The 22,142-nt window shown below is 40.1% G+C and overlaps 1 protein-coding gene across 12 annotated transcripts in view; it reads right to left on the bottom strand.

Annotated features, from left to right (window-relative positions):
* The window catches only part of SEMA4D (semaphorin 4D), a 100,030-nt gene that overhangs the window by 58,042 nt on the left and 19,846 nt on the right, over positions 1-22,142 (bottom strand). The window contains exon 1 of one of the 12 annotated variants that reach the window (XM_038125438.1): positions 3,240-7,391. The exons of the other annotated variants lie outside the window; for them this stretch is intronic. The gene's annotated coding sequence lies outside the window, so the exon portion shown is untranslated. Of the gene's footprint in view, positions 1-3,239; positions 7,392-22,142 lie in introns of those variants that run through there. 12 annotated transcript variants of the gene reach the window in all.

Raw genomic sequence — 22,142 nt, 5'->3', positions numbered from 1 at the left:
GCACTTCCGTGTGTTACTGCAGCGCACCAGAAGACTCAACAAAAACATAAGAACTGTTTCTCCAAGGAAGAGGTCTTCATAGCAAAGCTATGGAGAAACATGGAGTTGTGTTTCTCCAGAGAGAAACATGCCAAATTTAAACAGAAAACAGCAAATAAAAATGCTTAGAGAATATAAAATATTGTCAAATCCCATTTCAATAAAGTCAATTGTTCGTAGTCCAAAAGATTAAACTCTATTGGATTAGAAAGGATGACATGTCACCTTCAGAAAGCCTGTCTGTGACAATTATATCCATGAGACTGCAGAAAGCTGATCAGCAGAAGGATAAGGCAAGTCTACAGGCCTGAAAGTCAACTTACTAGTCCACTCTGCAAACAATACTATAGTCAGGCCAGGGTTTATACAGCATTCAGACTCTTAAATCTACACAGTGGATGCTGCCCATCAACAGGACTTGAGGAGCTAGTGTAACAATGACTCAGTTTTTTATACCTGAAACAGAAACAACCATCGATTAGCAGGATTTGCATTACGCACTAAAGAGAACAATACAAGAACAGAACAGGCACAGCTTGTTTGGGCAAGTAACATGCTGCATAGCACAGTGGAGATACAAAGCAGAATAAAAATTAAATTCAAAAATCAGACAGCTGTTCAGAAGAAAGCTATCTCAGAGGAGTAAGACGAAGAATAAATTTTTAACCAGGACACTCTACAGTCTCATCATCATAAAGATCTCACTCAAGAGAAGCAACACTAGCAGCACAAGAGGTTAGGAAAGGGAGCAAAAGGACATGGAAGAGGCAACTGCAGTTACTCAATTAAGAACAATCTGAAGCCATGACCTAAGGCTGTGCCCTTAAGAGTACTGGCCTTCCTCCCACCCTGCTCCTGGACCACTTTCTGCAGCAGCTCAGAGTAGTGTGAAGCTACCTATGAGCTACAGCACTGACAACCAGGTAAAAGTTGCAGGAGTGAATATGGGAACATCAGATTCATTTTCCTCTGCTGCTTATTAGGAAAATTCTGGAAACAAAGCAGACTCCAATTAAGAATTATTTGCACTCTAGTCTTAGCAGACGTTTTATCTTCTTAAAATACAGATCATTATTACATCTCCAGTTTCAAGGAAGCTGAAAATCTACTCCCCCAGCAGAGAAAAACACTATCAAAGTAGAAAAAAATGTTTTCAGATGTTGTGTATTATTTGGTTCAAACCAAGGCTGACCAGACACAAGAGGCATCTGATCTGCAAAACGTCTGCAGACATTCTTTCCTTTGCTTCTGCTTATAAACGGTCTGTGGCTAACAGAAGCTAAACCGAGCAAGAGCAAAAGCAGAGAATTTCCATGGGTCGAAAGATTAAACCCAGACTGCAAAGTGTCAATCATTTCTGCCTTTATGAGAAAAAAGCCATAGTTAGAACAAGCTGAGCGAATTTAGTTAAATCATAACCACATTAAGCCATTCATCTCTGTGCAGAACAACCCAGGCTTTGCAGCTAACATTTCACTACGTGAATGGGTAGAAACATTTGCTCACATAAGCTGGTTAAATGTGATTCAGCCCAGATGTCTGAATGGCTTAGCAGTCTTTGTTTACAAAACATCAATAAAGAATGACAGACACGAATATTAGACTGAGTTCCTGTCCAGAGGATGTGCAAGCCCTGGCGTTTAATAAGACTACTTTTCACAGCATATATTGCTAACACTGAGTGATGTACCAGAACTATGGTTATAAAACATTCAGTTCTCGATCAAATGAAAGGTGAAAATGGGTGCAATCTAGAATCTAAAACACTTGCCCATTAGGGTCCCCACAACCTTGTGAAGCGCTGCTGCATCTGTCAGCAACAAAGAGGCAGAGAGGAACAAAGAGGTAGGAAAAATGCTGCCGATCTTGGCAAACACCTGATACACCATGGGGTGGGGTGAACTGCTCCACTTACAATCATGACTGTTTTCATAAACGTACCACAATAAGTCCAAAAGCTTTGTCTTATGGACAGTGGCAGGCACGAGATAGCTAGGGCCAGTTTGCACTTACAGTGGATCTGCTCAGATACTTCTATCACAATAGTGGCACTGTCCAGCCCTCTTAGTACCACATACAGTTAAAAGACAGCATTTTAAAAGAAAGTATCATAGACATACAAAGCTTAACAGGAGAATCCAGGGTGTAAATATCACAGGGAGAAACTTCAAACCAGGCCAGTAACATGGCAGTAATTCATCCTCCCAAATTCAAGGTCATTTTCTGCTCTCATGGTGCAACCTATTGATTCTAATTAAGCACAAAATTTCCTCCAGCAATATGATGTCTGGCTCAGCCAGTTTCCACAATTCATGTTTACATGACAAATTTACCCTTAAAAAAACAACCTGGCTAAAAACCATGGTCTTGATCTATTATGCAAATAAGTGTAAACATTCACAACAAACTTCCACGCAACTACTACACTGAGTTATTTGGTTCAGTATGGTGATACGAACTGGTACACAAGTACCTTGATAAATAAAGGCATTCCTCTGACTCAATCATAAACACCAAATTAATCCCAACACTACTGTCCCAGATTATCTGCTAGAGGCATTTTAACAGAGCTGAAACCAACAAAGAAGCTTGTTTAGAGCCCTTGTTTTATATTCCCCAGAATATACTGTATACCAACTGACAAGCCGTAACATGCAAGTTCAGATCTATCAGCAGCAGATGCACCAGTCCTCCTCCACTACTTAAAACAACCTAATATCCAATAAAGAGGCATTTCACAGGCAAAAGAATGGATATGCTGCAATCAATACCAATAAAGTTAGCATTATAGCAGGACACTGTCTTCCCAGATACCAGGTTTATTGCCTTCAAATTTAATTTTAAAGACAACAAATTAAAGGAAACACTCAACTCTGAAAGGACCTAGCAGCCCTTCAAATTCTCCCCCTTAAAGCTATCTTTGAAGCCCAGCAGACATTCTGTTTGTAGGAGGGTATTCAAATCTTGTGACTTGGGAGTATTTGCCTTGACCCAAACTTCAGAAGTTCTTCTTTAACACTGGGGCTAGAAGGACTGACCATCAAGTATGTAATTGCAGCTTAGGTGCAAGCAAAGCAAAAATTTGTTCACACTGCACACACAAAACTTTGAACAACACAAGAATACTGAAACCCTGAGCAACCATGCCCTTGGTACACTTCTGCCAGAAGTTTTTTTATATTCTAAAAGAAGAAAATTACCTTTCAGGGGTCTCTCTCCTTCAAAAGCCATTTATAACTTCATTTTGTTACATTTAGTTATAAAGGTAGTTTTTCACTGTGCTGTCCAGAAAGGAAGCAAAAAAAAAGAGTAAACCAAAGGATTTTGTGGCAAAGAACAGAATTCTGGGGTCAAGAAGTTAAAAATCAACTAGCAGAGAGAAACATGCACAGGAAGTTTACTGACGAAACACTCAGTCTTTTCTTTCAATTCATACCTATCATTTGACAGAAGAGAGGCACCACTCTCCTGCATCTATACTTTGAAGGTACATGGACCAATTGTTTTACACAGAGTTGTATAAATATTCTACCTGCCACACACTTAGGATGGCAATGTACAAGCAGTTGCTCTAGCCAATTAAGTTCCAAAAACAGCAACTGCTTTCCTTGCATAAAAAGAATTTAATGAAGCCATCTGCTCACAGTTCAGTCTATTCTAAAAACATCTTGCATTCTTTACGCTCTCTTTTACAGTTCAAAGTCTGGCTAGCATCCCAAGGCTACAACCTTTTCAAAAAGCATACAAAAATTCCTGAAAATATTTTGTTCATATTTACATTAAAATGCTTCAGTATCTGCATATATCATATGCAGATAGCACGTTACAGACAACATTTTTGGCAATACTTGTATTTTGAAGAAAGGCAATAGACTAGTAAATTGGAATGCAAATTGAATCCTGGAATGCTTGTTTTTAAATATTTGAATGGATTACTTGGTAATGTAAATAATGTCCAATCGAGGAAGCTAACTAATCGACAATTTAAAAATACCTCAGTGTTACAGCCTCATACAAGCACAGCCAAGAAATTAAGAACTTATGTTCATTTAAACTCTATCCAATGCATCTGCAAAGCAGCTATCAGGAAATACAGATTTAAAACAACTGCTATAAGCCCCACAGGAAAGTGCCATGTTTAATTGCCACACACCTGTGACAGCTGGTTTTCAGCTGTCAGGATGTTGCCATCCTTGGGGGATGTACAGGACAAGAGTACTGGAAGTGGCATAACCAGGTAAGAATGAATCTGAGGTCAGTCTCCTATGTGAAGTTACTGCTTTCACACATAGTACAGATACAGAACATGTACTGACTTTTAACACTACAAACTTAAAGGCACATTCCTCCAATTTCCCATCTGTTAGCATCTCTCTGGCAGCAGCTTAAAACATGATTTTTCAGGGAGCTACATTGCAGCAAAAGATTAACTTCTGCTGCATCTGGCAGTACAAATAAGAGTAAGTGTGGTTTTCCAATTGAAAAATACTCCTTTCAGCTGCAAGTTCAAAACCTGTTTCATTGCACATCCAACAGAACTCTGAAATCAACAGTGCTGCAAATTCATTAGGAAACAGAAAATACATTCATCATGATACCAAGCACAATGGGACCTTCAATTCTGCCTGGCTCTTCTAGATCACTTTCAAACACAGTTAATCGTTACGCTAAATTACAAACAAAACACGATGAGCAAAAAACCAAAAGAAACTAAACAAAACAAACAAAACAAAACCAAACAAAAAACCAAACAAAAAGCCAAACAAAAAACCAAAACCAAAAACAACCCCCCCAAACCAAACTAAGAAAACCCCTGTAAATGGCACAACAATAACACCTTACATTGTTTGCAGGGAAAGAGAGCCTTCAGACACCAAGAGTAGTAGCCTGAATATACAGCATGCATACTTTGGGTTTCACTGTTTCCACACTGAGACTTTCCAGAAGACTGGCAAAAAGGGGAGATATCTTTCAAATATCTTTCAAACTGTTTCCAAAAAGCATGGTTTCTCTGTGGGACTAACATTTAATGTACTAAGGTACATTGCATATCCAAAATTTCAGTCATCATCTGGTGCCCAGGAAAGTTATGGCAGTAGCACAGGACAGGCAAAAATCACACCAAAGCTGCTGTTAAAAAAACAAACAAACAACAAAACAAAAAAAAACCCAGCAAAATTCCACACCAAAACCTGTGTGTGAACATCTGCTCTGTTCTCACAGCACTGAGTGTCAAAATTCCATGCTCACAGTTCAGAACATATTGTCAAAGTGCTGCTTCATCAGAGAGCCAAGCCTGTTGTAGCATGAAGAGAGGGGGGAAAAAAAAATCTCAATTTACATTTTTTCCTCTCAGATTTCCCTGTAATAAAATCAGAATTGCACCTTCCAAACTTGGTCTTTTCACGATCAAACAGTATAGAGCAAGGAAAGCAAGGCTGTCATTTTGGGGTTTTATACATGGAGAAAAAGAAGTAGAACTGCAATGTACTGTAATGATTAAGCAGTATTTTTTTTCAAAAATTCTTCAAAGGCAATCACATGCCTCAGGTCACAGCCATAGGTAACTCATCTAAAACAACATGTGGCTGACAGAGATGGCTTCCAAACTCAGTCAAAGCTACCAAAAGGCCTCAATAAACCAAAATTAAACTTATCATAGAAGCCAGTTCTGCTATTGCAAATGGTGTCATTTCCTCATTCTGTGTGTGTTATGTGACTGAAGCATAAGATTCATGAAAATCAAATCAGAAAGCACTGAGACAGTGCCACAAGTGTTGAAAACACACAGCGTCTCCTGTTCTATGAAGCAAAACCAGTTCATAATTCAAGGGAAAATGATGTAACTAGAGTGTTTGCTATACTCACTGATTTAAAACACACAAATATATTTCTCCTCTGCTCAGGCCTGAGAATTTGTGCCACGACAACAAAATCTTTACTAAATGAATTGCTTTAGCATTACACCCCCTGTGCCATACTGAAGGCACAGAGGAATGGCAAGATGGGCCTTATTGTGAACAGACCCAGAATGCTGTGCCCTCCATCCCTACACACCCCTGGCCTCAAGCCAGAAGACAGGCACCCAACAACACAACTCATCACTGCAAAGGGCAAGCAAAAGATCTTCCCCTCAAAGGTGGTATGGTCTGCACTTGACTGTCAGTGGCTATTTTTGGCTATTTTGGAAATTACTGCTCAAACAGCTCCATCATCCAGCTCCTTCTCACACTGAATGAAAATTCCCAGCATCATCCCCTACTGCATACTGAACCAGCTCAGGTCATATGGAGAGAAGATAGGCATTCCTTACAAACATGGCAAAAAGAGAAACAGCGCTCCCCCAAATACCACCTTCTCAACCAGGGATTCTGGCTGAAAGAACTAATGCAGAGATCCACATTGCTCCTTGTCTCAGCACTTCCCAGACCTGCCATGTTCTGCAGAACATACTTCTGGGATGTATTAAAAAAAAGGTAAGCAAAAATATATTTTCCAGGTTATTGACACAAAAAAGGCATCTGCACATGTGCCTTTTTTTACCCCTTGTTGTCTGGTGTCTGACCAGTGTTACTTACCAAGGATTAAAGAGAATGTAAACTATCAAGTGCTTGAAATTTGCTCCACCAGAAAAGCCCTCAAATGTTTGAAGAGTATCAGGCACAAGATGGAAGGTAATTTGAATAAATATTAGCAGTGTTTTTATGGAGATGTAGAGATTGGCCAGCAACAAACAGAGTCGTCTCTCCACATCCACCAACCAGGAACAGAATGTCATCACCCAAGGGACAAGAACAGGATCAGGCACACAAACAGAAAAATTCAGGATTCATACAACCACCAGACAGATAGTGCTTGAAATGACACTTTAACAGCAGTATATATGTAACATATGCATTAATGTGAAAGATGCAGACAGCTACACATGCATAGTTTTCTTCCCCTTGTTCTTACAGACAAATGAAAACACTAGATTTGAAGTTTCAAAAAACTTACCCAGCAGAAAAACTAGGCTACTTGCTTTTCTGTGGAGAAATGCAGGTGTGACATCACTTTTCAGCCAGATCTGTTTCTAAATGCAGCTCAATATAGAGCCAGACAAAATTTAGTACTAAAGCAAGGAAACAAGTAAAAACTCATTTAACTGCAGATTTTCAGGAAGAATATGCTCTCTTTTGCAGTGCAGAACTACAGTTTTGGAAAGTGTTAAGGTTTTTACTGAAATTCTGCCAACACAGAAAACACACTGGAAGCTACCAGACCAGCTGCTGCCATGGAACAAAGCATCTTGAATGTGTTCCTCACAAGTTCAGGTTTCCACTGATCCACCTGTCTCTTCAATTTCTAATTGCATGAGTATATCTTTTTAATCTCTTTTAAGTAATTTTTTTTAAGTAATTTTTCCTTCTGGCAGCTCCACTTGACGAACTGTGATGCACACCTCTTCAGCTCACAGCACGCACAGGGTTAACGCTCTTGCTAACCAAGTGAGAAAACACTGCAGAATACCAACCTATTTTATTTGAAGTCTGTGTTAACTTGTGCTTGAGCTACAGTGTAAGGTGAGAAGCATATAGAGAGTCTGGACCTCTGAGGCTCTGAAAACTCTGCACTGATACCAGAGGACTGAATACCGTAAGTGCAAGTGCACAAGATGAACTTCTGTCACACATACACACACACAGAGGACAGCACTTCAAGAACACCAACCTGAGCATCACTGAAACACACAGTCACAGACAGGATTCCGATCTACAATAGTACTGACAACGTGTCAAATCTGCCATGCAGGTGCACTAAAAGAGTAGAAGATCTTGAGTTCAGAATAGGAGGACTCAATGCAGACCCCACTACCTTTGCTCTCTTCCCATCCTAGATCTCATTTCAGTCCCTTAAGCAGACAGATAATGTGGCCTTCAGCTGCCTCCAAAGCCTCTCTCTACAGCAGTGTTTGGGGGATGCCAAGCCCACATCACTCCATTCTCACTGCTAGCCAAAATGTGAACTGCTCCCAGAACATTAATAAATAAATAAGTCACTGAATTACAGTGGTCCCACAGTCGTCTTCTGTTCCTATGCTGATGAAAACCAGCAGACTGTGGCAGGGACGTAATGATTTAGCTTTATGAGAATATAATGATGCATCACAAATGGTCAGCAGCAGGACTCAAAAATGAACACTGAGGAAGAACAGAAAGGGACAGGTCACCTATGCTGAACCCTGTTTATTTACTTTTGTCTTCCAACTTCACTGACGGCAGAACACCAAAAGCCATTTTGAGTGCTGTGAGATAGAGCAGATAAATGCCCGATGACAAGTTCAGCAAGTATAATTTGTACCACAAGCTGATTTCACTATTTGGATAGGACAAAAAAAGTATGAACAAGCACTGTTAGTATGTTTAAAATTTACTTGCCATATGTTGAAGACTGAAAATGTACCATAAAGATCTCTTAGAAAATCAAGGCAATGGGTATAGCAAATACAAACCAACTGCATTTACAGTTTTAACACAAACTCTCACAGCCTGATGCAACTTCAGACAGCAAATAAAGACTGCAAGAACAAAAAATCCATCTGAAAGACACAGCTCTGTGAAGAAACCGTATGAAGTAAACTAATTTGAAATACACTGATGTTTAACCAAATTCTGCCCTCTCACCCTATCAAAGTTAGAGTGGTACTCTCATCAGAAGACTCTAAAAGCACTGCTAGAGAAGCAGGTAGTGAAGTGAGTAATTAATGGCTACACCCCTCCACATCAATGAGCAGTGACAGACTGATGATGACACACAGTATAGTCACAACAGCTGCAGCAGACAGAAAACGCTTTGTACAAAAACTGCGATCAGGATAGTTTAGAGTTGCCAAAGAAAAAGTTAACATGCAACTAAGACTTTCACACACAGGCACTTCATTAACCTTTGCTTTTCATGCTATGCACCCTCGAGTAACAGGTATGTGAAACTTTGTTTTAGAAGTTTTGTTTACCTTACTGTAAATGTAGGGGGCCCACCAAAGAAAGCACTGCAGTTACTAAAATGGTTTAGGTGGGTACTGCCATCTTGAGAAACAGAACCAGGTCTGTGATTAAAACCCTGCCTAAGCGTGATGGCATCCACTTGCTTCCCTGTCAGAAGAACTGGATACTAAGCCTGTCACTCTCAGAAGGAGAGCTTCAAAACAGATAAATCATAATTCACAGCTACTGGCAGAAGTCTAACTTTTCTGCCAATCAATGAGTTTTAGATGCTGCAACTCATACACCAGTCTGAAAGGTTTCCAAGGCAGACAACTAAATATTCCTGTAGGTTAGTGTATCACTGAGCAATGGGCCTCCTAGCACAGTTTAAACAAACAAACTGTACTAACAGACTGTCCATTAATTAAAGCTGACGCTTCCTTGCCCATCAGGCAACAGCATTCAGGAGCCATCACATAATGAAACCATTGTTAGTCAGTCTTTTACATATTCAACTGGAGAACAAAAGATGACTGTTGTACAGTCAACAAGGACCTGAACTTCTGCAGGTAGCTCCACTTCTCATCTCTCAACAAACACAACAGTAAAAAAAGATTTTGCCCTGAAAGAAGAGGCAAAAATTCTTAGTAAAAATAAAACAAAGAAGTTTCCCCAAAGTCTGCTCTTAAAAGTTTTTCACTAAACAGTACATTTTCGTAACAGCCAGCAGATTTTAAGTGCAACATCATACTACTTTAACTACTGCCATTAGCTAGAAAAGACAGTACAAAACCTCTCCCCAGGAAAGAGTTTACCTTCTTTCCATTCTCCTTAGTCACCACATTTAGCACTCTTTTGAAACTTTTCCAACCTATGAAAAAAATACAACATTTTGACACTTGAATATGAGACAAACATCTAAAAAAAATCAGATATTCACTTCTTCCAAAACATTTGTGATATGACAGTTATTCTTCAGTAAAAATATTACATAAGAAATTGCGAAACACCATAAGGAAATGGTAAGGAGAAAATTCCTTTCATAAAGGAAGGCAAGAAAGATTTTGAGCTTCAGGTGGTGTTCCATTAATATATATATAACACATTTAAAAATCAAAATCAATTGTATCAATGTTGTTTCTACATTGTGATGTTTGATCAACCACACTAACTACAAGCAGCAATCCCAGGTGGCACAATGTGAGGAGCAACTGAAAAGAGCAGAATAAATACTTTCATCTCAATTTTCATGAGAAGAGAAAAATGATGAAAGAACATACAAAGCTTCAGAAACAAGTAAAGAAAAAAATCCCAGAATAAAATGAAATAGCAGGCTGAGACAAGTAAAGGGCCTCTAATGGTAGAGATTTATTCTATCACAGCCTGTTAGTGTCAGGTTATGTAACGAATCCACATGATTTAGAAATTCACATAGGGAGATAATGTTTTTCAATTAGCAAAATGGGTCTGAGTTGGCTGATGTCAAGTGCCTGTAAGCGATAATCTCAAGAAAATGACAGATGAACACCTTAAAGTCTTGAAATTCACTACTTTTTATGACCTTAAGTTTATGAAGACATGCCTTAATGTTATCTTCAAAATCAACCAAAAGAACCTAGATACTAGATATAAGCTGTAATTCTCCCAGTTATCAGCATTTCTCATGTTTTTAAATACCTCTGCTTCTGCACTAAGATACAGATGAAACAATGCATGAAATGGAAACAGAAAAGTCAGCAACACAGTGCTGTGAATTAGACCAGGTGAAGCCTGTAGGAAACGAAATAAACTCATAAACTACATGACAAGCATTCACAGAAGGGAAGATATGGATAGGAAAAAACCACACAGCTAACAAAGCCAAAGCTGCCACTGAAAATCGGTTTGCCCTTCCGCATAACAAAGGCTACTAAACCCCTCCACAAGTCAGCTGAAGTTAAAATCTGCTCCTAGAAAAGCAGTTCCCAACATACAGCCTCCTGCAGTGGTAGAATCCATTGCCATTTTTCTATTATGGAAGTATGCTTTATTACTGATCTGAAATACCTGCTTTCAGTTTCCAAACACTGCAGTCTTACATATGTTACCCTAAGGAATCAGCTAAATTTTTCTTCCTCATCATTTGTATTTATTCATTTATGCCCATTACATTTTCTTTGACAAGTCACACAGGCAGTGCTTCTTGAATTTATCTCACTGTAAACATTTTCTAGCACTTATCAACCTTGCATGACTCAGGTAATATCCTGTACTCCCTCCCAGGCAAATAAGATAATGAAAGAAGACTAAACCAAGCTTTTTTGAGTTCCACTAAACTGATACACATTACAAAAATGACATATTAAAAACATACATGGAATCTGTTCACAATCACTAAGACATTACAATAAAGCTCCAAACTTCCAAATGAATCTTTCCAAGTGTCTTAATTTTAAAACTGTTTTTTGAGACATTCAGACAATGTCTGTCCAAAACCCTGTTTTCAAAGCAATCAGGTTGAGAGACAAAAGTCATGACTGAGACCAGCAGCCTCTGGGGGTTGTCAGCACTGGAGTCCTTGCATGTCAATTTATGCAGCTCTAGAGTTACTGAAAAGAGAAGCCTACAGCAAGCACTTACTCCCCAGAATCTATAAGACACAGATACTCTTTACAACATAAAGTGCATAGGTAAAGCCATTTCTTGGGCCTTGTTTTGGGTTTTTTGGTTTTTTTTCTTCTTAGAACAGTTACTTTTCAGTACACCAAGGTCTTTCTTTCATTAAGTTGTACAACTTCAGTCAGCTCAGCACGGTTCCTACGGCTAAGAAGCATAAAGGTAAGCCTTAGCACACTTCTGCACTCCTTTTCCACTGCAGCTACATCACTTCATGGGGTAAAGGAGGTGTGGGAGGTAGAAATCCTTCTAACCAAGCAAGGAGCAGACATAAGCTACTAAAACACAACAGATTTGTCTCATGGTACAACTTTGGCCATGTCATGAATACATGTACTTGTCTTCAATCTGAGTCCAATTCTTAAACTGCTAGAAGACACAGAATTCCCTCTATCCTCTTATTCACATAAACTAAGACCTACATAAAATTTTGCAGGAGGAAAGGAAAGGAAACATGGGATTATAAAAACAAAATTAAACATTTTTATTTATTTCCTTCTTCCCATTTCATTCACTACAAACCAACAAACCTCTTGCCTTCACCTTTTAGCAAAAATCACTTAGCTTAATCTCAACTTACTTTCTTTAGGCAATGAGAATCCCAATGTCTTCCTCTCAACTGAGCTTAAACCTCACATGGAAGAGAGAAAAGCAATTTCGGGGGGGTATAAAGAAGCGGCAAGGGGAGGGCCACCCAGCTGCAACACCAGGGAAGACAAGAGTTCCCTCACACTATAATGCTCAGTGCTGCACATGCCCCACAACACAGCTTTGCTTCCCATGCCCTGCAGCCAGTCTGGCCACCACGGCATCTGGCTCCTATCATCTCAGATGTGAGTATGTGAGTGCCCTGCTCAATCACAGGGAGGAAAACCCACCAGCTGACTTTCTGGTGTAGGGGCCCTTTTTTTTTTCTTCTTTTTTCTTTTTTTTTTTTTAAGAATTTGACTTACATGGGAAGCAACTGACATCATCTTAGTACAGTACTCTAGGGCACCAGAACAGGAGTGACCATGGGAATTTAAGTAGTGGCTACCTCGTCTGCTCTAGAAAGCTCCTCAACGAACAGGGAAAAATACTTTTTTTCAATCAATTTAAAAATTGATACCTACAGAATTGAGAAGATTACAGAGACGAGATCAGCAACACCAAAACAGGAAAAGAAGAAAAAAAAAAAACCCAAACAATTCAATACTGTGTAAGTGAGCCCTGGAAATTGTAGAAACCTGATGACCCAGATGGCATCAGTTAGCATTCAGACAAAACAGATGAGTTTGGACAAAGAATAGTCCCAAATTACACACCAGAAAACATTACTAACAGCATCACTATCCAGAAGAGACAGAGGCCAACTCTCACAATAGGCCCTGTTGTCGTCATCATCAAATACAAATACCCTAGAAAGACATCTTACCTGTTAAACCTGCCATTTTTGCTGAATCCAACTTCTACAGATACAAAGAGGTGATTCACAGTTCTTTATCAACATTAAATGGGACATGGAGCTGGTGTGGTAGGCCCAGTTCCACCTCCCAGGGTCAGCAAAGCAAGCCCTATGCCAGAGGGCTTTGGTTTGCTCTCCCCCTCTGGCGCTGGATCAGAAGCCAGTGTGGACCCGTATGCTCACAAACCATTTCAACTGTCTGCAATGTAAACCAAACCATGCCGCACAGCACTGCTCCCCAAAAACCACAGGGAAGGTAAAAGATGGAGGATGCACCTTCCAGAGTCTCAGAACCTGCTCTCTCTGGCAGGCACAGGGGGCAGGGAGGCAGCAGCCAGGCAGACAGGGATACAGCTGGGCAAGAAGCTGACAGAGGCAGCGATCACCATGGAAAACAGCGAGTGTAAAAACTTGGTGAGAGGCATAAATTACTAGAGACGGAGGCCATTTTCATAGTGCTGCCAAAAGGAGCTGCGGCACTGCAACTTTCTCAACCACTAACTGAGGGCAAAGCAAAACAACATGCTTCCCACCCATCCTTCAGAACAGGTTCCTCCTGGCCTTGTTCAGCTTCAGCAGCTCTTCCCAGAGTCTGGTGCTGGACAGGGATGGCTCTCCTCCCACACAATCTGAAAGCAAGGCAGGGCTTGGCAGCTGCTCCTCCTGGTCCCCTATCCTTGCTCCATGCCTTCAAGAAGGGCATAAAGGCCTCAGAGGACAGCCCTGCTGACACCAGGGCTGATCATGCTATGCCAGACTCCACATACTTACAACAAAGGAGGAACAAAAAAGTTAACATCAAGATATTCAAAATAAGAGTCACTGTCAAACACAAGAAAGGTAAACTCCACACCTAATTCAGAAAGAAAATTAACTCTGCACTCCTAACAATCTTCAGATGCCATAAATTTGAAGAGTTTGTCACCCCAGCAGTAATTATCCCCCCCTGAACAGATGCCCAGTGATGTTTGTTTGGTGAAGAATTTGGGTCAGAGCCTCCCTGGATCCCTACCACATGTCACATTCCCAATCAACCTTTGGCTGTCCCAGAAGACTCTGGTCACACCAAGCCAGCAGCTGCTGGCTAACACTGCTGCAACAGCCAGAGGGCCCCTACACAACAGACACTGAAATACCTTGCAGAAAAAGGAAGTCTACTGCTGTCATCTACCATTAAGAATTTAAGACACAACATCAGACAGTTTTATTATTTTTAAAAAAGGCTTTGTTCAATGTTAAACCACACAACTGATTTATCAGACTCTTAAAAGGCATCTTATCCATGCTGAAAAACATCAGCTGATCAGTTTGTTCCATGTTATGGGTTAACCTTCTTTTCCTAAGGCAAAGACAGCTTTCATCAGTTCACATTTTATACCCTGAAACTCTTGCCCAAGTTTCTCATCAACAATCTGATTGTCAAATGATCTGTATTTAAATTAGACATTAAAAAAATCCACCAAACTTTCACCTATTTCTTGCTTTGAAGAAACTCTGCTGACATGCTGTTTTCCAACCCACGAGCACCATACCAGCCCTATAAAAGGAGGATATACCTTTTCCATGCCTAAACCCTATTCCACAGTCAAATGTGTTATTTGAAATAAATGCAGTTGAAACAATATGGAAAATTAGGAGTTTAAAGTTCTAGATAAACACACACAGCATGACTAAGTACATTTTTTTTCTCCAGGCACTCCTCAGCAAATAGACTGAAGATTCATCATTTCTGTAGCAACCATTCTTTCAGGAAGATGATTAAAAAGAAGCTGCACACCATACTGTCCCTATGATGTAAGTTTTGATACAGAAATATTTCTGCATACTTAAAAACTTAAACATCAAATCAAGGAGTAAATTAAGAGTTGTCATTAAACAGCTGTGTTTTCCAACACACTTTTCTTAGAATTTTTCCACCATTCAAAAGCAAATACTACCATAAAAGATTAACCACATGCTATGTTTATGTACTCTGTGATTCGCTGCAAAGTGAATCAAACTACAGAAAGTTAGTTTCTAAATTAAACAAAAAATTCTGGTTTCAGCCTTCTTACCTATTAAGTAGTCTGCTGTTAAGAAAAGTGAACCAGCAAACTTCATGGCAACTGTCACCTATGAGTGAGTTCAAGTGAACCAGTTTTGTAGCAAAACATCGCCTACAGCCTGAGAAGTCATTACTAAATGAAGACTCTATATTAAAATCAGCAACTTGCTCAACATAATTAAAAGCATAAGTTGGAAGCAGTGTATTAAATCTTATGGAAACGACTTAAGCAGAATGCAAGCTGTGAAAAAGCACCAACCACTGACAATAACAAAAATGCAGAAAACATCCCCCCATTCATTAGTAGCCAAGTAATTAATCACAGTGAGCTGGTCAATGTTGAAAAGTGTCTCCAAAAGCCTGCAAAGCCATATTACACCACCCTTACATACTTTAAAGAGAGCCCTTCCTCTACACTGAAGGTCTGGGCTTAAACTAAGCCCACAGAACAAGATGTCACCTATTGGGAGTGAACCACATGGTGAAAATCTGTGCCTGCACAACCAAGATCAACTACTACTGAATTAAAATCAAAGAGAAAAAAACATGCAGCCTGCTCTAAGAAACTGTCAGCTGGTGACATCAGAATGCCAGATGATCTTATTAAACTGACCCATAGCAGAAATCAAGGTGCAGAGAGCACTGAGACACGAGGCAAAGACATCAGCATCAAAAGAAGAGGGCATTGTACAACAGGTCATCAACACTCCATCCTCTACAATTCCGTCCAAAAACTTGGGGGGAGAAGAGACAGCCTGACAACCCATCATCACAGAGATCATAATCTCTTGCTTCTGGAAGAGGCGTGGAATTAAAATAATTCCCTCCTTTGGGGGCTGCCAACAAACATGACATACAATTCCACACTAAATAATAAGCGAAAGAAAGCCAACACTTACAAAATATTTTTGTCAGCTGAAAGAAACTGTCACTTCAGTCAAGTCAGATTCACCCTTAACTTGCTGATGCCCATTTTCATGCTCCACCTCACCACAGCACAGATCACACCACGGTTTCACCAATACTCCTCTTACTGGCAAAACCAGCTGAGGCAGCTCCTGCCCCGGCAGCAGGGCTGCTTTGTCACTGGTGGGACACACCATCAGCAAGCAGCACTCATGTGCTGCAGCATCAGGCCTCTAAGCAGCAGCACTGCCACTTCTGAGGAAGCTGCATGGGAGCAAGGAGAAGCACTGCCACTTCTGAGGAAGCTGCATGGGAGCAAGGAGAGAGAATGGAAACTGGCAGAAGTAGCTCCAACTAGCTTTTCTGGCGTATGCAATGGCAGTGGTGCACCAACACTGAGAGGCACAAGTCTCCATGGATGCCATGACCATGAGAAACACATAAAGCACCATTAATGCTGCTGTATTTGAGTTGATCTTAATGAGCAAGCGGCGACATTAAATATTTGCATATGTATTCATAATAAAGAGTTTTACTGTGCAATTTTCAGGCTACATTAAAACAATAAATATAATCATGGAGGAGAAAAAGGCAAAATTGGTTTTGCCCATAGCAAAGATGAACCCACAGGCAAGCCTATGTTGGGAACAACCACACTGTCTGGCCCATAAAGGGTTGCATTCATGCTTCATGTATCTCAAATCACAGACTCCTCTTTCAGGCAGGAGGAGGGCAGCACAGACACTGCCACATGCCCAACAATATGGACAGGCAACCACACCACTCTACACTCTATGCCCTGGCCACACCACTGTACCTCCATGCTAACCAGCCCCAGGTGAGCTCCTCACAAGGTTTTTCCTGTAAAGGGGCAGCACCAGCATGCCCCAAGAGCCCCTGCCCATACACAGGCAGCTCAAAACTCAGGGTCCTTTGCAACATGCCAGCCAGCCCATCTCAAGCTGCAGGCATTCCTATACAACCAGACACTCCATCAATGTCAGCATGGCCTTTCTGCCTGTAGTACACTACAGATATCAATTACCAACACAGCAATACCATGTAAAAATCTGCAGTCACCTTTCTTGTGGGTTTCCATGCATGTGTAACCAGCATGCACAAATAACTATCCCAAGGCAAGGAGCCCAATTCTTGCTATAGTTAAGGTAAAATGTCTGAGCATCACCGCTAGTCAAGAAACTACCACCATACCTGAGTAATCTTTGCAAACAAAACAAGCCTCTTAAACACAGACTGTCTGGGTAGACACTGCTAATAAAGATGAAGGACAAACAAAGGTCACAAAACTAAGAGAGTTTTAAATATCTGCTTTGGAGGCAAACCTCAGTAAAACACATAGGTTTAAAAAAAAAACCCAACCAAACATATTCTTTATTTGCAAAGTACCATGAGATCATCTGAGCTTCTATACCTTTGCCTCAGTTTTTAATTAGGACTCTCTCAGTAACATGTGCATGGGATTATAGATTTCCTTCCCTCCCCCACCCCCCAATCAAGTTTCAAGTTTGTGGACCACATCCAAGGAGCTAGTTTCTATGCATTCCTGAGGGAGAAAGGGCTATAGAAAAGTCTTTTATTTCTGCATGTATTTCCCAGAAGGCCCAACTAATGCAAAAGGAAATGTATCAGGCTTCTTCAATGGGGGGAGGGCAGGAGGGGATTAACACGTTTCATGGGCAGAGTGTGTGCAAGCCAGGAGGGTTGAGCACTTCAATCTGAGCAATTAGATGCAACTCTTTTGTAAACCTTACGGTACGATATCTGAAATATCCTTTTCAACAGAAAAAACCTACTCAAGTAAATGTCACAGTAAATTGTGCTGAAAAACAGACTACATCACAAAAGGCTACTGTAAAGGGACACGCTTGAAACTGAATACGTACACCTCATGAGAATCCCCACTGAAGCACATCAGCATCATGAAGTTAAGGGTATAAATGTAGGAGCACACATTTTCATTGCAAGTCAGCATCATCTGCATGAACAGTTTCATGTAACTGGTAGTAACCATTTCGTTCTCCTAAACTGATTTTGTACATACTTCTCTACAAAGCTTTTCAAGAATTTACCAAGTTTGGGTCCAGCTTCAGAAAAATGCATCAAGATTTAAAAAAAAACCAAAAGACCCTAACAGTAAAAGGCAACAAAGAACTGAGCAACTGCTCCCTATACTAAAATATTACAGAAAACTGAATAAAAGGTTATTTCTCCAGGATTGTGACTGCGGCAGCTGAGTCTATTTCACTGGCAAAAGGCAAGGTACAAGGCAGCTTTTGCTCCATCTCACACCTCCAAGGGACTCCAACCACCATGTACATTGTCTACTGAAGCATTCCCCAAGCCTCTGCTACTCCCCTCAGGGCTGTTTTTTTCTTTATAACAAACCCCCTTCCCCTTGCTCGCAAGAGTAGGATTTAAGGCAGACATAGCCTTAATTTGCTGAAGGTGGATACTGCTTTCATTTTTACAGAGCGGACCAGCAGCAGGCCATGCCACTCCAGTTAACAGACAAACATACACTTACTAACATACAACTAATTGAACAAGAAGCTCAATTCAAGTTTTACTGCATTTACTGGTCCAAAAATTCCTACTCCACCTGGATTTAAAAAACTGCTGGCAGTTTAATATAGCACGCAACTATTATAGCTGTCTACTCAAAGTAAAAACAGATTCACTCCCAGAGTTACTCAGCATTATTAGTTACAGTGTAAACAGCCTGGGATATTTAACTAGAACACTCAATAACATAATCACTCATCCTCCTCTTCAACCATCACATAGAAAAGTAAAAGCAGCCAAATTATTTACTTACTTAAAATCAAACGGTCAGGTTGATTGTTCCAGGACTGGGCTTTTAGGTGGTGAACTATCCAGCACTGTATTTACAACATTTAGTAAATTCATGGGGGGGAGGGGGAACAAACAGTAAGATTCAGTACTGATTTTGTTAGTACTGATTTTGATCAGTAACTTCTTTCATATGATCTTCTTTTCTATGATCTCATTTTACAGTATTTGAGGGGTTCCACTTTTGCAGAACTATATTCTGGAATTTTAACACCACAAATGATAGACTTTCTGTCCACAAACATCAACGCTTCCAGCAGTAACCAATTTGCCTATGAAACACCTACCTGTCTAAGCAATATGTAAGCAGTTTAAGATTTCATCATGTTGATAGGAGAAGGTGATATTGAATAGCATGATCATTAATTTAATAAGGTATGAAAAGATCCAGCAGCCAGAAACTGATGATCAACAACAAAATGTGCAGGCTCTCACAGAGGAGAGTAATTAATGCTTGTAAATAAGATGACATGGAGGATTTGCAATCATTAGAATCAAAATGAGGAGAGATCTATTTTCTACATGGGGAAGATGAGAGTAGTGGACAAGTCTTGTCACAAAATCTCACTCAGCCATTCCAGAGGTTTGTGTTACTCAGGGACTAGGGTAACACCTTTAATTTGCTTTTCTTCAGGGAAGCAGTGGCTCACTTTTTTCATCAGGTTATGTTTTCACTTTTAGCTGAAGCTCACCACCCTACCTCCTCCTCCTCTCCCCCCCATCTCAAGCAAGAGAGTGGCATTGAAAGAGTAGGCAGGACACCAGCTGCTGTAATTCTGGGGTGCTACAAGAAAACTGATTTTGTGACTCTATCAAGAATTTTACTATCAATTACATTTTTGACATAGTTCTATAACATAGCCATGCCACAGAGCTGCAGAAGCAATGAAGGATAGAGCACAGCTGCAGCAGTAGCACGCATAGCTCTGTAGCACAGCCCCTTCCTTCTCAGGGCAAAACCCACTCAGCAGTCTGCTGCTATGCATGCAGCTGCCTCACCATCCCATGTAGAGTTCAGAAAGACTTCATATGTGTACCTCTGAGAGAGACAACGAAGACCAAGGCAGCAATCAGGCTGGTTTAAATACATTTCTATTTAAACCATTCTTTCACTCAAAACAAAACAAATCCAAAAAAACCCATACCACACCAAAAAATAGTAATTCATCATTACAGCACAGATTTTTTACCCATCATGAATCTGCCCAACCCACTGTCAAGCTGGAAGCGAAACCCTAGCATCAGTACATATGTGCTTTGGAAACAATGCCTAGTGATTACAGAGCAAAGCTCTACTCAATGACCTATATGAAAATTTTTGTGAAAAAACCTTCCTCATTTCTCTTTGCCTGTACACATAGCTTTGAAAAATCCCACCTAGATTTTTAAAAAGTTTCTGTAACAAAGCCACACTTCTCTAAGTCTGTTCTTATTTGCCATGAATCACTGCAATACAAGCTCTCCATATTAACTCCTTCAGCCTTGCATGGCATAATTACAAATGTTCTCACTGCATATTTTTACATATTTAACTGCAAGATTTCATGCCATGCAAAAGAAATGTCTCAGTACATATTTATTTCACATGTTAATCTTACACAGTGCTACACCATTTACTTCACCATTTCTAGATAAACTCTAGCATAGTGCAGCTCATCAACAGCAATTATAACACAAGATAAAATGCAATGTAACAATGCAAATGGAACTCCCCAAAGTGCAAAGGATTACGAGCCTTCATGGGAAATCGCATGTGAAGAAAAACTTCATTGTGGAACTGGAAAGTGATAGACTATCAAATCACAAATAGGAAAGTTTCAGCCTCCAGACACCACACATTCCACATACATGCTAACCGTCAGAAAACTGTCTCTGCAAACCTGACACTGGATCTGTAGCTGTCTGGGAGAGTCTGGAGCAAAAGAAAAGCAGCATTATGTCATGCTTTGCCTATGGCAGCCACACGGTTTGGAGGAACTCTCTCATCCCTCTCAGTATCGCACATCTTGTCCAAATTATCATTTGACCAGAGCGTTTGTGTTTATACTGTTTCTACCCTGAAGAGGGCATTATGGCCTAAATGGTTTAGCATAACACCTTACTCTGCTTATCATCTGCTAAACTGAAGTCAACAGCAAGTGCCAGCACAACTGAGAATCTTTCCTCCTTCACCAGTCTTTCCCTTCACAAGACTACAAATTCTTAAGCAGAGGAGGACCACTGATCTAGTGCCTGGCGTTGAAGTGCTCTTGACAGAGTTAAACATAGTCCTTTTCCCAGAAGCCCTGTATGTCTGGAGCCTCTGAAAGCACGGGTGGTCCCCTCAGGAAGTAATGAATCCCTATCAACCAGAAAGATGGACAAAACACAGCCAGTTGACACCGAGCTCAAGCAGCAACACCCTTCTCCACTCTTGACTACTTTCTGAAATATTTTATTTATTTATTTCACCCATAAATCCAAATCAAGAAGGCAGAAACTAAATAAGAGCAGTAAAAGCTCCTAAGCTTGTAACTAGTAGCTTCTCTACTCAAAGAAACACGTATAACTTGTTTTTTCTTATTGAAGTTCCTCATCCATCCTCAGAATAACACGGAACTTCAAGCAAATAGGGCCTTCCAGGATCCTGACCTGCACTAGATTTCCAGACAAGAAAATCTGTATTTACATGATTAATAATGTAATTACTATAATTACTTATAATAATATATTAGTATATATTATATACTAAGTACTACAATACATATTAATACATTGATATAATTACTTCTATTTATTAGAAAAATGTTGAAAAGTACAGGATTCTTTCACTGACTGATGCCTTTAAAGTTTAAAGGCAACATTTAATATAAAAGGAAAAAACAGTCACGAAAACTGGGCTATGCACTCATTTTACTTAGGTCTTAAGCAAATATAAGTGCCTTACTTTACGGAGCTTTTTGAAATCCTCCCAGTTGTAAAATTCTAACAGCAAATTTATGATGCCTACATAAACTAATTTGAAGATCATGATGCTATCATCCAAAGTCACTTAAAACTTTTTAGAACAAACTACTTTTTAAAACAAACTTCTTTGTTCAGTTACACTTCATACAGTGATTTTTCCAGAGGCCAAATAAAGCATGGCAACTCAGTCACTGCAGCTCTTCCCAAACATCTTGACTGTTTACCTCTCTGGTAGCTCATGCAATGGGGTGACTTTGTCAGCACTATTTCTGCA

This window comes from Motacilla alba, chromosome Z (assembly GCF_015832195.1).
Source record: "Motacilla alba alba isolate MOTALB_02 chromosome Z, Motacilla_alba_V1.0_pri, whole genome shotgun sequence".
Lineage (NCBI taxonomy): Eukaryota > Metazoa > Chordata > Aves > Passeriformes > Motacillidae > Motacilla > Motacilla alba.
This window is presented reverse-complemented; position numbering and strand designations above follow the sequence as displayed.